Source organism: Jatropha curcas, chromosome 3 (genome assembly GCF_041381405.1).
Source record: "Jatropha curcas cultivar XTBG-Jc1 chromosome 3, XTBG_Jcur_1.0, whole genome shotgun sequence".
Taxonomy (NCBI): domain Eukaryota; kingdom Viridiplantae; phylum Streptophyta; class Magnoliopsida; order Malpighiales; family Euphorbiaceae; genus Jatropha; species Jatropha curcas.
The window spans coordinates 24,879,243-24,900,184 of record NC_143153.1 but is presented as its reverse complement, the minus strand read 5'-3'; the positions used below and the strand labels follow the sequence as shown (position 1 = coordinate 24,900,184).

At 29.0% G+C, this 20,942-nt stretch overlaps 1 long non-coding RNA gene across 1 annotated transcript; it reads right to left on the bottom strand.

The window, feature by feature from the left end:
* Positions 1-2,504, bottom strand: LOC149497782 (uncharacterized). The gene is made up of 3 exons (XR_016320248.1): positions 2,174-2,504; positions 1,207-1,272; positions 1-358 (listed from the first exon to the last, which is right to left on the bottom strand). It is a non-coding gene; the product is annotated as an uncharacterized LOC149497782 (long non-coding RNA).
* Positions 2,505-20,942: the final 18,438 nt, after the last annotated feature.

The window sequence follows — 20,942 nt, the reverse complement described above, 5'->3', positions numbered from 1 at the left end:
TTTCAACAAAACAGTAAGCCCATATGACTTAAGATATAAGTTTTATAAAATTTTCAAACATCTGGCCCAATATCAAATAATACATAAAATTTAACCAGGGCCTATTCACAATAACTCATAATCACAATAAGGGCTTACTAGTTTACCTACAGTTAATTACACAATAATTAATTTATAGCGTAGTGCTAACAATAAGGCCCAATTTAAATACACAACCCTATAACTGCGGAGTCCAAAAAAATCTGATAACAGAATAATTTATACATTCAAAATTAAATATCAAGAATATAAAGTTTACATTTGTAACTCTGCGGAGAAGATTTGCAGAGCTTCAGTTGAATCAGCTGCTTCCTAGTACCTGGGAGGTTTGTTGGGGGTGAGTTTTGCAACTCAGTGAATAATAATAAATAATACACATCAAAAACAGTCACACAAATGCACCCTAGAATACTGAATGTACACACAACAGTCAATCATATGGCATCATATCAGCACCCACAAACAATATCACCTTCAAATAATCACATCACGTGGAAATTAGTCAGTGGAGTCACCGAACCCCCGATGAGCCGTCCTCCCACATGGCTCATCCTCTCACGTGTGCACCAGGGAGCCGATCCCCCATACTGGCCGACTGGTCTAATCCTCACTTGACCAGCCCTCTCATTGTTTTTCCATTCTCTCTTTTCTTTTCCATACCAACAGGAGGTAACCCGGCCGTCTCCATCAAATCTAAATCATCAGGCGCTCACAACAGGAGGCCACCCTGCGGGCTGCGATCAAATCTAGATTATCAGGTGCGCCCAATAAAGAAACCAACCTGTGGTTTTCCATATCACACAGATCATAGCAGTAGGTGCACACGGGGGCGCCGATCTCCAATTTACCCGGCCAAATTTCATATCATATTCAGGATCCATATCACATATACCATTCTCACAAACCCATGGTGACCCACTTCATCCCAATTCCACACAAACAAATCACAGCATAGCCACAGCACAAATAATCAGACAATTCATTCATCATAATACACCAATTTCATCCAAATGCACAATTATATATAAGTATAATTATAGTGATCGTAACATAATATATATGATAAAATACTTATAATATATTGTAAATATATAAATAAAAATATAAGGTTTATAAATAAATGTTATGCAAATATAGTGTTGATATGCATTATTTATTATTACTCACTGTGATGGAGAGCGAAATTCTAGCTTTGATGTTGTCCTGGAGGAGCACTAGATGGACCCGGGCGATCTAAGCAAAGTAAGAATGATACAAAAAGAAATAACTCTATCAGACAAAATATTCCTTTACCCTTCTAATATTTTTATTTTATATTATAAATTTTTCTACGTAATTTAATCTCGATATTTAATTTCTTTTCTGTAATAAATTTTTATTTCTCTATCTAACTTTATTTCATTTATTTTCTTCTGAAATCTATTTTATTTCCTACCGAAATCTATTTTGTTTTCTACCGAAATTTATTTTATTTTCTACCGAAATTTCGGCAGCATCTCCCCTAAAAATTGGACTATCTACCTGTTAAAATATCAACAATATATCAATAATTCCAAACCACACAGCCCATCTATCGGGCAATCAATCAATTCAATTTTTCCCATCCTCCATCCGAATAACAATATCAACATTACATTCAACCTTAACATCACCCTACATCCATAATTTATAAATTAAAATTACATAAAATATAATCTACCTTCAATCTACACTTAAATTCCATAAATTTTATTATTACCAAAATTTCCTAATAAATCATTTAATACTGAATTTAATTTTAACTAACTATTATTTTTATTAATCAATAATTACTTCATATTAATTAATCAATAACTATTTTGAATTCATTTTAAACTAACTAAATAACTAAAATTACTAACAAAATATTTTATTTATCAATAAATTAATACTATTTAAATTAATTTAATTACTCAAGTAATTAAACTAATCAGTAGATCTAGCCAAATTAAATTAATTTAACTAATCAAAATTGCTAAATTAAATTAATTACTCAAGATTACTAAAATCAATTACTAAAATCAAATTAATCAACTAAAATTATTAGAATTAAACTAACTAAAATCATTAATGAAATTAAATTAATTAACGAAAATGTAGTTAAATTAATTTATACCCCAAAAATATTTTTTGTCGAATTTTTGCTAGATCGGAAATTTGCTCGTGTCGGATCGGAGAGCAGTGGCTGTTGGTGGTCGGAGGCGTGCTGGAGCGGCGGCTAGGCGGTGGCGATGGCGCGACGAGCTGCGTGCGGTGGCTCTCGGTGGTCGATCGCCTCTGCTGGAGCGGCTGGAATTCCTGGGCAGTGATGCAAACGCAGGTGCAGGAAAGAAAGAAAGAAAAAGAAAGAAAAGAAAAGAAAAGAAAAGAAAGAAAGAAAGAAGAAGAAGAAGAAGAAGAAGAGAGGAGGCGCTGCTTTGATGGTGAGGAGTAGAGGTGCAGCGCTGGAGATAAAAAAAAGGAAAGGGAATTTTCTAGATGGTTTGGGTCGAACCGATTCGATTCGGTTCGATTCGACCCAATTCTTTAATTTTCGATTGGTTTCTGGCTTTTTCAATCTGTTTTCGGTTCGGTTTCTTACAGTGTTCGCATTAAAATATTGAAATAAATTTTCAAGCTGTCGGTTTATTAAATTTAATTAGAAAATCTTTGAAAATAAAAATTCGGGTTGTTTCAATATTATATTAAAGTATAATATTAGTTTTTTGGTATAAATTTATTATTATATTAATTAATATAAAAATATTCTATGACAAATAGGAAATTAATATGATGAATTAAAATTAAGGGTACAACTATGGTACAAACTATTAATAATTCTATACTGATAAAGGACTATTTGTACATTCTGATATTTAAAACTTATCCGTTAGATTAGACAACAAATACACGACTGATTTTCTATTCTATAAATAAATATTCTATCTAGTTTATTAAGAAAAAAAAGATCTTTTTTATATTCATTTAAAAACATTATTTCTTTTTCAAAATTACTACTTCTCATTTTTTTTTTTTACAGAAAGAACAAATATTATTAAATACACATCTAATTCTCTTTAAGGCTCTGTTCCGCAATTGCAGCGATTCTAGTAGATGTTAGCGGTTGTAATAGCTGTCGGCTGTTTTACTAGCTGTTAGAGGTTAGATATTAACTGTTAGTGGTTAGTTGTTTATATAGCAGTTTAAAATAAAAATATTATATAAGAATAAGTGTTTAATTAGCTGTTTAATATAAAAAAAAGATAAAAAAGGATAAAGTCATAGAAAACAAGATAAAGATAAGTGATGAGTATAAACTTGATAAAAAATTTATAAAACGCTAAACATTAATGAGGATAACATTTCATGAAATACTGCCTCAAATTTTAAATGTTATGATAGATGTGATATTACTGAACACAATAATTAATTAAAACAGTGTTTTAACTTAATCAAAATACGAAATACTACTTCAAACGCTCTTGTCGAACCAAGTATAAATGCATAAGCTTTTGATTCTAATATCCCAATACTTTTTCACTTGAAAAAAATAAAATTAAACTACGTTTATTAACTGTATATATATTTAAATACTTATATTATTAATTATTTCTTGTTTATTTATATTGATTTAAATTTTTTTATTCAATATTTCACTTGTCATTCCCTTATTTCCTTTCCATTTCATTTAATGTAATTTGAAAAATTTTATGGTTCAAATATTTGCAATATATTTTTCTCACCTATTAATATTTTTTAAAATAATTTGGTCATCTTTAACCACTATAATTACTTTTAATAATTAAATATAAAAATTTATAAATTTATAAATCTTATATGTTAGTTTTTATGAAGGTGCCTATCAAATAAGAACTTAACATAACCAATCAACATTAAACTATATTAAAGTCCTCAATAATATTTTTGTCAATTTATAAATTTAATAAGGGCATTTTAGGAACTAAATGTCCCCTTCATACTAAATACAAATAAGTGTGGCTAATGAGATTACTAAATTATAAGAAATATAAATAAAAACTATTTTATTAATTTGTAAATAGAGAGAGTTAATATTATAGTTATTGCTAAAAAAAATATTATTGCAAACTCAATAATTCTAAATTAGTAAAAATTCTTAATAGTTAAAAGCAACATATTCTTAATAATAAAAAACAACAAATTCTTAATAGTCAAAATTAATTAAAAATAAACATATATATAGTGGTATGGTAGGACAATTTTTTAATTAAAATATGATTAAATTTATAATATTAATATAAGAAAAATAATAAATTGATATCATAATTGGAGCAGGATTAAACTCCTAATTAGATTAGTTGATTTTATTATATTAAATTAACAATTAAAATTTCCTAACCAACATAACTAATTAAAACGTGTAGTTTAGTTGATTTTATTATATTAAACTAACGATTAAAATTTCCTATACCAACATAACTAATTAAAACGTGGACCAAAAGTATCCCATTCATGTCCCATCGTTTTTAGTATGTTCAACCAAACAATTAAAATTTTTAAATAGCAATTTTCTATTTAGAATTTGATTAAACTTCCTAATAGATTTTATATTCAAATAGAAAATTAACATAATCAATCAAAAAACCAATCAAAATAAAATTTTTAATTGAAATCATCAATGATATTTTTGTCAATTAATAAATTTAACAAGAGTGTTTTAGAAACCCAATATTCCTCATTCGTACTTTTATATATATTATAGATTATAGGTATATAATTTTTAATTTAACTCAAATATTAATTCTTTATTATTATAATAAAATATTAGTCCTTATAATTTTTAATTAAGTTAGAATAAAGTTCAAATGTTTTTTTTTTTTTGAAAACTTAACAATTCATTAACAATGTGTGGGTCCCGTATATGAATGGCACAATCCAAGAGGGGGTGAATTGAGTTTTCTAAAACTTTTAAAAACAAATAGAAAGCAAGTTATTAAGATTACAACTTCCTCACAAAACTTTATGCAGAAAATAGAAAGACTTTGTAAAGAACAACTATTGATTAGAACTGCTTCACAATATCTTAATCAATTTCAAAACTACTTTATGGAGGAAAGTTATTACGTTTAGAACTACTTTATAAAGTTTAAATAAATATTAAAGATTATGTGAGTGACAGTTATAGAATTTTTGAATTGTTTACAAGCTTTTAAGCAATATTAGAAATCTGATTTAAAATCCGAATAGTGAGATATACTGAATGTAGAAGACCAGATTAGAATTGCTATATTAACTATGCAGAAGTCCAAAGTTCTAATGTTCAATAAAGATAGAACTTATTCCAGTTTAGAACAGCAACACAATTAACAACTTAGCATTTCTAAAAGATTAACAGAAGTGTAAGTAAAACAATATCAAGCAGAACTTCAGAAAATAAAAAGAATAACACAGCGATTTATAGTGGTTCGGTACTAACTCGCCTACATCCACTCTCCAAGACTCATCTTGAGATTCTCTACTATGTTATCTCTTTTTAAGGGTAATAAATGAACCAACAATACAAGACAATAGATCAACACCTAGATCTACCCTTTGTCCCGCTAGATTTTCCAGAGGTTCTAGTTAACCTCAACCCTTTCTGTTTTTGACAGAGAACAAAAACTCAAATCAAGACATTAGAATCTCACACACGGAGAAAGTCACTTGATAACCTATTTCACAATAGCTTTTCTCCTAAGCTATTACACAAATGTTTTTCAAATAAAAACCTATCTACAACAGAGTACAAAATCTATATAGACAGAGAGAAATGCAAATATAAGCACAGAAAAAATAGTAATCAAGATTAGAAAATCGTTTTAGAGATCAGAACTGTTTTTCAAAAGAAGTTGTTGTAAAATTTTCTTTTCTCTTTTAAAAATGACACGTGAAGTAATAAGATGAAAAGAAATAAGGGGGTTGAGAGTAAGTTTTGAGAGATTAAAGATTTGATCAATGAACTTATACTCTTAAAACAAAAACCCTGCGTCTTTTAAAGGGAAAGACGCCTTATATAGAGAGGGATGAGAATCCCGTTTTAGAAAGTAAAATCTCTTCTTTTCAAAACAGAATATTCACTTTCCAATTTTAAAAGATACAGAGATTTTGTTACAAAAAATTCTTTGAGTCAAAATCTTTTCTTTTAAGGTAAGCGAATAAGAGAAGATTTTACACTTTCCTCTAAAAAGTAATTTTTCAAAATAAGAATAAGAAAATCTTTTTCGAAATATTTTATTACAAAAAACGATTGAGATAAAATCTCTTTCATTTAGGTAAGCAAATAAAAACAAAATTTTGAACTTTCTTTAAAATTTAGTTTCTGAAAATAAAAACATAAAAATCTTTTTCAAATTATTCTATTACCAAAAATGATCGAGACAAAATCTCTTTCATTTAGGTAAGTGAATAAGAATAAGATTTTTATATAAATATTTTCCGAAAATGTGAAATTCTTTTTCCAAAAATTTTGTTGCCAAAATGATTGAGACATAATCTCTTTCATTTTAGGTAAGAGAATTAAAGAATGAAAACTTTGACTTTTTAAGGAAACATTTTCGAAAATATTTTTGATAAAGAGAAAAGAATTATTTTTATGCTTATAAATGAACATTCTCTTTATCATACAACAAAACCTAAAGAGCTAACTACTAAAATCTTAAATGGTCTTCATGATCTTTGATTATCCTTGGATTTGTAGGATTTTGCTTTGTTTATTATTGTATTTAAATTTGCATAAAATAATATTAGCACAAATAAAATAATTAAATTTATTTGTTTTGCTTTAATCATCAAAATCTCGAGATAAAAAATTGACCATTGAGTCAACACAATGAATATAAGCTGTCATAATATTCTTATAGGAATAACTAAATAAGAAATACAAATATAAAAAATTAAAATCCTTTGTTTAGAGATGTTCTTAAACTTGGCAGAAAAGATTAATCTTCCGAGTAAAAAATGGTCATTGTCAAATAGGATGACAAAAGAAGCCTTCCACAATATTGTCCGAACATTATTTTTTCAGAAACTTGTTACAATGCCCCAGAAGAATTTAATATATCAAACTTTAATGGAGGAACAGGCCGCACTACCAAGCTCCATTGGTAAAAGGGACTTACCCAAACTTGAAGATCTAAAGTCTCTAACCACAAGCAACCAATAATTTATCTTGTCTTTAGAATTGCTTGAGAAATAAAAGATTCATGTAAAAACTCCTCAATAAAGAGGAACAACTCCATGAAATGAGAGAAAATTAATAACCCCACTAAATTAAGAGGGACCAAAAACACTCAACATCTATCATCTGAGAGACTAAATCCAAATCTTGTTCTAAACGATCATAGGTTTGAAAATTATTAGAAGAAAATTAAACAAAATAAAGAAAAACGATAGAGAGGGACGAAAAGAAACCCCCTGCCTATCAAAGATGGTTGGATGTGGTTTAATAAAGTTCAAATGTTGGTCATTCTTATAATAACTAATTTTTTGGAACGTCTATTGCACATGGATACTCATTATTTTTACTCGTTGCATAATTTTTCTCGTTCTATATATTTTTTATTTATTTATTTTAAAAGTTTATTATATGCATGATAAGCTACCGAGAAAAAAAGAGATAGATAGACTCGTTACTTTTTATAATGTCTGCTAACTTTACACATTGTTAATGTTAAAAATATGATATAAAATATCATTACAAATATTAATTGCAATTGTCTCATTTGCTATCAATCTCCTTCTCCCTTTTAAAGAGCTGTTGTATTAATAAGTGATTCAGCCTTTTTCAGGAAACTTTTTCACTGCAAAGTTGAAATAACTATCTTTATTATTTTGAATAGTGAAATTTTTTTAACATTATTGATGAAAATTTTGAACGTATTTGGTTACGTATTTGATAGGAGGACCTCCTTGTAGACGATGTTTTTCATGTATGTTGCGTCCTTTTTCTTCTTATCCGACTATAGAAGGACCTTTGTTCTAGACATCGATATCCCTCTTTACAGTACCACGTAGAGCTGTCCGTGTGAAAAAAAAATTTTGTACCCACAGTCGATATGTTTGCACCTAAGCTTTATTTATTATCATTGCAAAACATAGACGGACTGAAAATTATTTTTTTTTTTGAAAATGAAATGGGAATACTTTATGTTTTGGAAGTGAGAGGGGTATTCTAGGCAAAAATACTTGCTTTCCAAAGTGTTGTCCAACTGTTATTTTCACATGGATTATGTTGACTCCAAAACTTTTGCACCATTCTAGTTCCATTGCACAAGCTTTTTGAGGCATCCAAATTTCTCAATAGCATTACCGGACAATTGACTTTCAGTTGTATCCTATCTGGAGAGAATCTATTTACCAACAAGTGTTTAGAAATTTCTCTTGGTAGTAGTTGTTTGTGTCATCTACTGCTTCATCGAAACTGTTATGGATCTTGTTATGGCTAGGGAACGTTTCCATCTTCTTTTGATTCATACCGCCGACATATTCATTTTTTGTTATTAGGATTGCATGGCTAGCCATATACTAGCGGAGTTTGCATTCTCTTGAAGCACTAGGAATACTTCCTCAATTAATTATCTCTTGCTAACTTCATCATTACCATGCTTTTCTATCATCTTTTAGTATCATTATGTGTCGCTCGTTGTTTGTTTGCTCTTATTAGTCACCAACTCGAAGCAAGAATTCTCCGAAATAACCTATCTGTCCTTGCTCACATGTTTTTCCTTAATCACAACACTTATATTACTCTTCATATATAGGACTTCGCAAGGCTTCAACTCGCTGTGTCTTATCTTTTAGCACCATCGGCAGGACTGTCTGAAATCTCCCCCGAATACTATTACTTTTCCCTGGATAGTCTTGAACTTTCCATTATATTCCTCATGCTTCTATCTAATCTCTCTATTACTAGTTTCTTTGCTATGGGTACCTCGTCCTATATAATAAAATTGCCATGCAATTATGCTTTTCCGCTCTGTTTTAATATGCCGCATAAGTTGGACTTTGTTGGGCTCAACGGTATAATGAACTATGAGTGTGCAGTCCTGCCTCTTGGCATAATTGATGTTACGACTTGCGAGGGCGTCGTGGCAAGTGCTACCGTTCCTTTTAATCTTACGTTTGCAAGTAGTTCTCAGTATAAGAATGTCTTACCTATACCCCCGGCTCGTCCACGAAGAACATCCTTTTGATGTTTAAGTTCATCATGTTCGGTATGGTCCTATATGCATGGAGCTACTCGATTTTCAATTTTTGCACCGCATCTATGTCCTCTTATTTTGATTGCCATACCATCTGCTATTTCTCTTGTATTTATGTTTGAGTTGGGGTATCTTTGGCAAATCAGACATAGATTTCTTTTCTCATGCTCTGGAAGTGGTATTTTATGCTCTTCAATGTGCACGAGGTCTGTGTATCTATTGAGTTCGAATGCATTCTATTGAAATCTTCCAAGATCGCATTGCAATAATCGTTTCATGATCATCTGATGTTTGTCGGCTCAGCAGTGTACTAATATGGTAGCGAAGAGTCTCCTTAATTCCCTTAGCATTTGGTACGTCTTCGCTTCGTGCATGCTCCTTCATGATATATTTAATGAGGTTCAACTCCAACCTTTCATGAATATTAACAAAAGAAGAATTGGTTGCTCTAACAATCCCATAACTGATAAGATAAGTCTTCCCATCCTCAAAAGAACTACCGAAATATTCTATTACGTTATTAAATGTGGTAGCTAAAATTTGAATTCCTTATAAAAAAAATTAAACACCATAACTAATAAAATAAAATTATATAAAGATAAAGTAATAATTAAATAAAGTATCTATCTTAGAATCGATAAATAATATCTTTATGATATTTTCAGCATATTTTGTTGTCTCAAAAGATTCTATGGGGTTAATTTTAGGCATTAATAGTTTGTGCTCTATTCTCTTTGTGACACTTCAAGAGTGTCGACTGAATGATCATATATAACTTTCGAATTTTGATTTTCTACAAAGAACCATTTATTAAAAAGAAATAATTAAATGAATTTTGTTTCTGTTTATCCATAATTAAAAACTCAAACTTTCATGAGAAGCCAATCAATTTTTCCTAGTAACATAATTATTCTAATGTAATTGGTCCTGTTATGAGCAGCAACATTGGACCATACGTTAAATAAGCAAGCAAATGCTAATCAAAGAACATATTTTTGTATAAGAACAAATAATGACGAAATATAGGTAAAATCTATTAGATTCCGATTTGTAAGTATAAATTAGAATTACATTAAACTGATTATAGTGTTGAACAGAAGTAGATCAATGATATCCAAATTTAACTCTAGGCTACAAACAAAGTACATGTGAAGAAGGAGAGCTAGCTCCCATAATCACCATATTAGCTGGAGTTTTTTGAACTATTTGTGTTTTAGATTGATAACTATGAAGATGGAGGCAATTTTTAGCAAGATGATTGTTCTTCGCATAAATCCAACATTCTACGCTCTTTTTCTGGCTACAGTTGTTATTTCTATTGTTGTGCTTTGAATAGCCATTTCTATTATTTTTTAAAAACAGATTGTTTGAAAACTCTTAAACTTTGGTTTGTGGGTTCTTTCAACAACATGTGCCTTAGCTTGAAATTCTGTTTTTTAAGTTTGAATTTGAAAAAGATGATGTCTTTCTTCAATTTCCAAAGAAACAAGTAATTCATCAAAGGAGAAATTTTTTCAAGTTTTTGTTTTAAACTTCTAGCAAAATCAGACTGAGAAGGTGGTAAATTTTTAATAAGAGGTGTAACTGAAATAGGATCATTCTTTCCATCAATCATTTTAGAATCAAACCACTTTTCATTAGATCATCTTTTTAAACCTTTTTCTTTAGTGAATTTATATGCTAAAACATTCCATAATTCAAGAGCATTTTTTGTACGGCAGAAATACGATAAATATTATCAGATAAAACACTTAAAATTCCACCGTGGCATACAATATCTTTATCAGTAAAATCATCTTTTGTACCAATAGATGGACCAGTAGAAGGAATAATTTCAATAGATTTTTTCAAAAGATTCATAATATTTTTTTTTTTCTTGGTTCCATTTAAAATCACAAAGAAAAGACCTAACTCAGTAAGCTAAAATTTCATTTGTTGTTGCCAAGAAGAAAATTTTGACCAGAAAACTTTTCTGGTTTACTATACAGAATTCAACATATCCATATAAAACAAGTAACAATGAGATTTTTCTCTCAAAGAATGTTAGAAATAATGACTGAAAGAACTAAATAATAAGATCAAACAATAACTCAACATTAAGAAAATAACAACAATAGAGAAGGAGTTAGTGCAGCGGGTGGATTTATGAATTGAAGCACATTGAATTTGCATTCCTTTGAGAGAAACCGACCTTTTTGCACCAAGTAACCAATTAATCACGTCTCTCTCGCAAGATACTTCAACCCGTTAGAGCTCTTGTGTGCCGCTAAAAGTTTCCTGCACCTATAATTTTCAATGGTCAATAATTGAATATGTATATTTCTATCTCTCTAACAAATTAGCAATAGAGTAGAAAGAAAGTAGAGAGCAACAGGTTTTGTAAGGAAAGCAAAATTAGATGGAAGCTTTGCTGTGTCTTTATCAAATGAGAAATGAGCTATATTTATAGTGTTACAAGAAACTAAATTAGCTAAACTCAAAGAATAAGTTGAGAAAAATCAGCCACTCAAAAACAAAGAACAGCTATAAAATATTAGGTACCAAATTTTAGGAAAACAAAGAACAGCTATAAAATCACAACTTAAATTTGACTTTTTATTTATTTATTATTATTTTTAATCAAATCCTATCACTTCACATGTGAAACATTAGAAGTTTTCAAGATCTTTTAAAAATTCAAGAACTTCACTGAAAATGAACATGGTAAGAATATCAAAGTGATAAGAATTAATCATGGCAAAGAGTATACCTCAAATGAGTTTGACAAGTTCTATGAAGATGAAGTCATCCATCATCAACTTACAATTAGATATATTCCAGAACCAAATGGTGAATCTTAAAGAAAAAACAAGACAATTATAAAGATACGTGATCAATGCTTGAAGAAAAAGATATGCTAAAGCCATTTTGCATGTAACCAGTCTAAACAACAGTCTATCTACTTGATAGATGTCAATAAGGGATGTACAAGATAAGAATATGATAAAGCAGGGAGCAAAATGAAGTCATCAACACAACATTTAGGAGCTTTTGGATGCATTTGCTATGCCCACATGCTATAAGCAAAATTATACAAGCTTGACGAGAAGACAGAAAAAGGAACATTTCTTAGTTACAATTCATAGTCAAAGGCTATAGAGTTTGCAGCTTAAAATTAAAGAAAGTTGTTGTAAGTCGGGATGTTGAATTTGATGATAATCAAACTTGAAATTAGGAAGAAAATAAAGCCGAAAAATGAATTATCCCTCCAAGAATACCAAGATCAAAAGAACGTCCATGAGAGAAGCGGAGACTTCATCATAACAATCACCAAAAGCCGAGTTATCTCCAGTAATCGTAAATCAAAATTCCCCTCTTGAACCATCAATAATAAGTTCAAGATAAGGTTGAGATCAATCAGAACAATCAGCCAACAACAGCGAAGAAGGTATTGTGAGAACCAAATCCAAAGCATGCAAATGTTACTAATGAAAAAACTTATGAATTTAAATTTATCACTGTGCGTAGAAGCAGTAAGCTTTGACGAAGAAATAAGATCATAAGAAAGAATAAAACATTGGAGCTAGTTCACAAGCCGAAAGACAAAGAAGTCATTAGACTCAAATGATCATCAAAGTAAAAGACAACTCAAATGGTCATCGGTAAATTCACCTCCGTTTATATTTAGTGTAGAAGCTTATTCTTTTTGGTGCTAAATTTTTCCCCTTGGTTTATTCCTTTTTACAGTTTTAACTATAGAGGGATATTTCAGAATTTAGTCATAGAAAGTGTAAAACATTATGGGTTTTCAATAACGCAAAGATTTTATTTGTCAGCTATTTCTACAAAGAAAAAAAAAATTTAATTCAATGTTTAGTTCTTTGGCCTGAAAATCAATTGTAACCTAGATCTTTTAGCAATCATTCAGCTTGATCAGTTTACTTTTTTCTCTCTGTTAGTTGTTTATTAATTATGTTAAATCTGCTTGCTTATGGGCAATTTTATGGGCATTGGATTCCCTTATAAAATTCTCTCTTGTTGCATTTTGATTTTTTTTTTTCGTAGGAAAAATTAGTTCATGGGTTCAATATGGATGGATTCTGAAATTACTCTGAAGCAAGAAATAGTCTGGCTAATCATGTTTCCTTACAGGTTTGAACATTGGAATGATTTTATAGTTGACTTTCAGTGCTTTTGCAAGTATCCTAGAAGTGGTAAATTGAATGTGTTTCAATAAGGTTATTGGGTTCTTGAACACAAGAATTTTCTTGGTAGAAAATATTGAATCGGATCATACGTTCACCCCATAAGACTCTCTATGATCAGGATCAGTTAGACCAGAACTACGAAAAAGGATGGCAGAAATGCCTGAAGAAGTGCATGCCTGAGGTTGAAGAAAAAACTTGACAAGGAAGATAAAAAATCAAGTCCAATAACAATTCTTGGCTAGTTTGGAGAATGAGACATTTCAACAAAGTTTCCTTGTCCATGACTTGGAGTAAATATTTTGAAATTTAGTTGGAATTGTAATTTTGGTTTTTATGATATTTTAGAGGTTGTTGACTTTGCAAAATGACATTTATAATGGATGCGTATTTGACTACTTTTATAGTTAATATGATTCTTAGTATTTGAGAATAATTTTAGTTTATATACTAATTGATCACAAGTGATTAAATAAAAATATAAAATAATAAATGAATTAGAGACTCCTAATCCTTTTCTAATATATTTTAGTAAAAAATTGGAAATAAAAAAATTATTACTAAATAATTTTCATTACTTGATAAAAAATTTAAATATGAAATTTTCGTCTCCAATATATAGTTGGAAACAAATTTAGAGACTCTGAATCAACTTATAATATATTTTAGTAACAACTTCTAAATAAAAAATTTGTTGCTAAATAATTATTATTACTTGATAAAAAAATTTAGATACAAAAATTTCGTCTATAATTTATGGTTAGATACAAATGTTGAGATCTTAATCTGTTCCTAATACATTTTGATAACACTTCGGAAACAAAAAAAAAAAAAAAAGTTATTAAATAATTATCATTATTTGTAAAAAAATCATAGTTGTAAAAAAATTTCTTTTCTCTTTCTATTTAAATAAAGAATTAATTTTTATACAGTAGATTTATTTTATCAAGATTTTCTTCTAACAGAAGACTTCAATTTTTTTGTGTTAATATTTTTTATTCCAACGAGTTAGTAATAAATTATGCTTCTTAAACCAAATTATTAATAAAATAAAAAGGTGTCTTTGATGTAGATGACACACAGTAGCCTAGTCAAAATTGAAGTCAATAACGTATTCAAAATGATTCTTACTGATTAGATGTGGGTTGAGTTTCTTTCAAAGTCACAATCATTTCTGTTTTGTATGATCATGCGATCCAACCATCATTTGTATTATAACTTCACAATCTCAGTTTTGTTAAGATACTTTCGCAACAGCTTTTGAATAGTTTTGACGTATTGATCAGTTTTATAATGTTTGACAATGTAATGTTTAAATTAATTTTTAAAAGTTAATATATCATTTTAGAAAAAATTAACCTATATAATATCTATCTTTTAACATTTTATGAGAATCTTTTTAAATAATTAATAATTAAATATTGTTAAAACAGTTAACAGTTATTAACAGATATTTAAAATGAAATAGAAAGCTTCCTTAAGGAAAAGGAGATCCAGTAGCAATTGGATCATGGAAGGAGGGACCTCCTCTATTCATATACCTTTATCAAAAGTAAAAGAAAAAGAAAGCTTAGCATTTTAACACCCGAAGTCATAACTTGACCTCTACAGTTCCAGATAATAAAACCAAACCCACGACCCTTTTCAGCATCTAAGGTGGGGTTTGGGCCTGGAGGGAAATTACATTTTAATTTTATAAACGATAAAACATCAATTTTGTTTTTTAATTATTTATTGATTTAGAATTTTTAATTTAAAATTAAATTTTATATTAACGTAGGACTCAAATTAAATTTTGATTTTTTTTTTTGGAGAGCTTGAACTTACATTTGAAGAATTTTCAACTATTAATTTCCTATGGCTCCAACCATCTTCTAGTTTTTTGTATTGCTTATGAGTTAGGCTTTATTTGGAAAAGAGGATTTTTTTGAGAAAAAGAAAATATTTAGAGAAAGGTTTTTCTCTTATTTGAAAAGGGTAAAAAAAATATCAAAAGAAAGAAAAACAATATGCTATTATTCTCTAGACCCACAAGATTAGAACCTCTCCAAATTAGAGAAAAAGATGATAAAGAATTGAGAAATAATATATATAAATTTCATTATTTTTCTTCCTTTATTAGTTCCTTCCTTTCCAAACAAGCTTGAATTCAAAATTATTATAGAATTTTGGAAGAAATATTTTTCATAAGTGTGTAGGAGAAATAATTTATATATATATATATAAAAGAAGAGCAAAATTACACAGATAATTTGAGGTATGGAACCCCATTTATGTCAATCAGAATTGAAAGAGAGATGTTCTTTGGAGGATCATAAGAGAAAAGTTGCCCCAAAAGAACATTGGTTGCATGATTGGATACGAAATTAGCACAATAATTAGCTTTCTAATAATAAATATGAGCTAACTCGCAATTCCAAGAATTGGGAGACCCATCTGTTGAACTTGAAATCATGAAAACATTGAAATGAAAGCTACGGAAATAAGAAAAGTAAAAGAATTTGAGATTTGGACTTTATTTCCTTGAATTTTAGTTGTTTGTGCATTATGGGATAGAAAAGAGTGAGATTGAGGGATAGGATAACCATGTGATGATGACTATTTCATCATTAAAATAGTGAGTACTTTTTCCTTTTCATTTAAATTAATGGCTAATTAATTTTTTCTCTGTTTTTTTTTTTTAAAAAAAAAACAAAATTTCTTTAGTCTAAAATATACGTCATTTAAAGTTTTGCGTGAGATAAGCAAGCAATTCTCTTAAATTATAATAAAATCAATTGTAATTGAATTGAATTATCATTTATTTTAAGATTAAGGAAAATTTGTGAAGATAGTTATTGTATCTAATATAAATAGAGATAAAATTGAAAGATCATTTATTACTTCTTAAAATACTCAAAACAACTATATTTTAGGACAAACCCTAAACCGATATTTGAGACCGAGGGAGTAATAATTAAATAGTTTAACAAATCCAAATGTTAAAGATGAATAAGTTTATCCACAAATTAATGATAAGTTTCAGACAAAATAAATATCAAGGGAATGACTAAAAGCATCAAATGGATCAGAATACTTCATATAACGATAAATTATACCTTTCAATTCATTTATATAGACACAACTAACTTTGTATATGGATTAAAGAATTAGTTAAGCCGTAATTTTTTGCCAAATCTTTCTTGTTTTACCCCAACATTGTATTAATTCGATGTTTGTTTTGAAAATCAAATATGTCATGCCAATTTATTCCCATAAACACAATTAATGACTTATACCTATAATTAAAGAATGAATCACATCAAAAACTCACTCATTTCTACTAATTAACCCAAGTTTTACCTCCTAATCAAAATTTTAAATTTGGCCCTCCAATTTTAATGCAAAAATTTTAGTGTGAAATGAAAGTTTAATTTGCATTTAGAAAATGTGGACACTTAGTAAAATTTGAACCTGTTTTTGGAGCCTTATCAATTGTTTTTTCAAATTCTTTCTAGATACCTACTTATAAGTCGATTCAATAGCTAAAAAGTTATGCACGAACTACAGTAGAAAAATCCAAAAGTTTATTTCCTACGATCATACTACATCCAGTTAATTTGAACCAGCAACCTCCTGATTCATCTATAACTTTAGAAAATGTGCTAGTACATATTGATATTTCATTTAAAAAAAAAAAAACTATAGTTTTAAGATGTAGGGAACACTAATTAAGGTGAAATATCATTTAAAGTTAGAGGTACCACACAAACGATGTGGTGTCCAAAAAATAAAAAGAAAAAGAAAAAGGAAAAATAAAGACCTGATAAGTGGTCTAAAAGTGATTGTCTGTAAGGCAGGCTCCAAAATGAGAGTCCAGAACTTACTTAAATACTACAACCACCAAGTTCGGTAATTAGGGTACCAATTATTTATTTTATTTTTCATGAATTCCACGTTTTTCTATTTCACGTGCAACGAAATTTCGGCTAGACGCAACATTAATTCCATCGATAATAAGTCTTTTTTTTTCCTTTAAAAAGATAATTATTTTTTTAATTTATTTTAAAATATAGTCTATTTTTTCCGATTATAGTTAATTCTTAAATTATGTATTATATCCTTATTAGTATTTTATTTTCAATAGTCTTTATTAATTCTTATTTATTATTTCAATATAATAATTACTCATGTGTTATTTAAGACGAGCATAATAAGAAAGTTATATAAAAAAATTTGTCTTGTAGTCATACTAATTATTATTTTTTTAATTTGTATGAAAATAGAAAGTAGACTATCTTTTTAGGACGGAAAATGAATTTTTTATTTTTTTTATTTCATCACCAGTTAATTCACTTATATCTTAAAAAAAATAATATATATGTATATATATATGTGTGTGTGTGTGTGTGTGTGTGTGTGTGTGTGTACACACACACATAAAGGCCATACATTTCCTGCTTTATACAACAAGATAGATTGAGTTATCAACATCTGACCCTTTTACTTTCAATTTCATCTAAAGATGTTATGTAACTATCACAACCGCATTGTCCATAATAATAATAATAATAATAATAATAAAGAAATCGAATTTACATTGATTTTGTGAAATTCTGTTAGCCAGTTGTTGTTGGAGTTTTATTTATTTAGAAAATCTAATATGTTTCTCCAGAAAATTATTAAATGAGAGAAAAAATAAAATTGATATTTAGTTTTTTTTTTCAAAAAATAATTCATTTTTATACATAATTTATTTTCTATTAGCAGTTGTAATAATGAAAATTAACTAAAAATTAAAATCGATAAACACAAAAAAATTTCATATTTTAAAAATTTATACTAAACAGAAGAAAAACTATATGAAATTAATAAATCATAGTAGTCATTGATAATAAGTAGTGGCCGTCATTGGGTAATAACTGGTGATGATTAGCAGTGATAAATAAAAGTGACTATGGATGCTCAATGAATTAATATAAAGCTGTTTTACAATATTATAACAATAAAATGTTATCCTCTTTGATCAACGGATAGTTTTATTTAAAAATTGCTTAGTTTTTTTTTTAAAATATATTTTCCATTTACTGATTTTTTCTGAATATCTTAAGAATTTGTTCAGCCAGATTAGCTGTTTTGATAACTATTAGTTGTTTTAATAGCGTTTAACTGTTATCTATTTGAGTAGCTTTCCATGAAACGCTTAAAGCTAAACGTTACATGAGTTAACTTTTCATAAAATACTATTTACCATAATCTTTAAAAACACAACCTAAATATCAAAAATAAAAAAAATATTTCAACAAACATATGGGACTTTAGAATTTATAAATCAATTTGAAATTGAACTCGAGTACAATTAATTTGGACACTCTCTTGTGTACTCAAATTGGGTAACCAATATATCACATCAATGGGCGTTAGAACAACATAATTGTGACATCCCGACCCGGCAAAGCGATCCTAGAATGGCAGGTTAGCTAGGGTAGTGGAATGCGGGACACAGGAATGAATCGAATCATATATCGAAAAAAGGGCAACTAATCATTAGAGACGCCTTTTGGTGGAATGGCTGGAGAGTTGGAAGAACTCCAAGGTTAAGCGTGCTCGCTTAACGGAAATCCTAGGAGGGGTGACCTCCTGAGAAGTTTCCCATTTCACCTGTGGGATAAAACTGTGAGGGCGGGTGTATGTGTTGGCCGGATTAGGCCGAGGCACAACCCCGTGGCCAAAGCGGACAATTCCTCTAGTGATTAGAGTCGGAGCGTAACAATAATACCGATATATAATTATATGGGTTCGAATATAAGAACGATTCAAGCATCACTGAGGAAGACATAACAAAGCATAGCACAACATCAAACATAGGGGCAAAATAGTAATTCTTATTTATATATCAAATATTACATCGAGGCAACCAAGATTACAATAAGGTAACCAATGGCGTCTTTCATAGGCGTAGGGACACCTATGAAGGGCCGGACCATTCATAAATGTAGCTATTACTCATGTTTTAAAAATAAAAGATCATTAATTGCTCAACACAACTTTTGTCTTATTATACTCATTAATTGAGAAAAAAAAAGATAATAGAAATTATTCAAAAGCATTTTGAATTTTCTCTTTTGGTATCTTTACCAAAATTTCTATTTAGAGTAAAATTCTGTATATAAAACATACACTCTAAATGGAAATTTTTCTCAAAAGTAGCATAACAAACGGGTAGTAAAAATAATACTTATTCCATATAACTTTATTAATATGAAAAGTAAGTAGAGATTAATTAGGAATAAAGCTCAATTGATCCCCCTTGAACTTGGGAACAATATTCAGTTTACTAAAAAATCAGTTTTTTATACAATTTACTCCCTAAACTTGCACCAAAAGAACAAAAAGTGCAATTTATTACTCAAAATAATTTTAATTTAGATCAAAATATAATTAAAAAATAATAAAATATTTCATTTAGATCAAATAAAATTAAGAAATTGAAAAAAAATACCTCCCTAAATTATAGTTAAATTAACACATGCCTCCTTTTATATTTAGATTCTCACTCAAACCTCCCTGAATTTATATTCCGTCACATAATCAGCTCTTTCTATTCAAATTTACTCTAATTTCCATTAGATGACAAATAAAATGACCATACTAACCCTTGATAATTATTAGTAATTATTATTTAATTAGGATAATTTGTATTTATGGTTCAGATTTCCTTGTCTATAGCCGTTACCTAGATTAAGGATGTAAATACGTAATCCTAGGCTAGAATTATGTGAGTATTCTTGTATAAATTGGAGGTTGTATGTTATGATAAAGATATAGAAAATATAATTACTTTCTCTATTTTGGCATGGTATCAGAGCCTCACTCTTTTATCATTTGTTTTCTTTTCTAAAACTAAAAACCTAATTTTCATAACACTATGTCAAACACCCATGTTCTGCCTTCTAATGAGAGTGGATCAACACCCACTGCTACTATTGGATCTTCATCTTTGATGAATGATCTCAATTCTGCTTTAACTCCTAAGAAACTTGATGGATCCAATTACACCGAATGGTCCATTAATGCACAAAATAAACTGCGTGGACGCAAGAGGTGGGGATATGTCATTGGTGTGAAATATGCCCCAGCTGATGAAAATTTCGAGGCATATGAGACTTGGGAAGATGAAAATTGCCTCGTTAAGTCATGGTTGCTAGATTCAATGACCAAGGAAACAAGAGCCTTGTTTCTGCGTTTGCCTAGGGCAAAAGACATCTGGGAAGTGGCGAAGGAGACGTATTCAGTTAGTGAAGATGCCTCCAGAGCTTACAAGCTTCATTGTGAAATCATCGGCTTGCGCCAAAATGGAGGTTCTATTATTGCATTTTTTGGAAAATTACAACGCCTATGGCAAGAATCCGACGCTATTCAAATGTGCCAAATGCAGTGCGCTGTTGATATCGAGGCTTACAAAAAAATGGTAAATGCTCAACGTGTTTATATGTTTCTGGCTGGTCTTGATGCAGGATTAGAT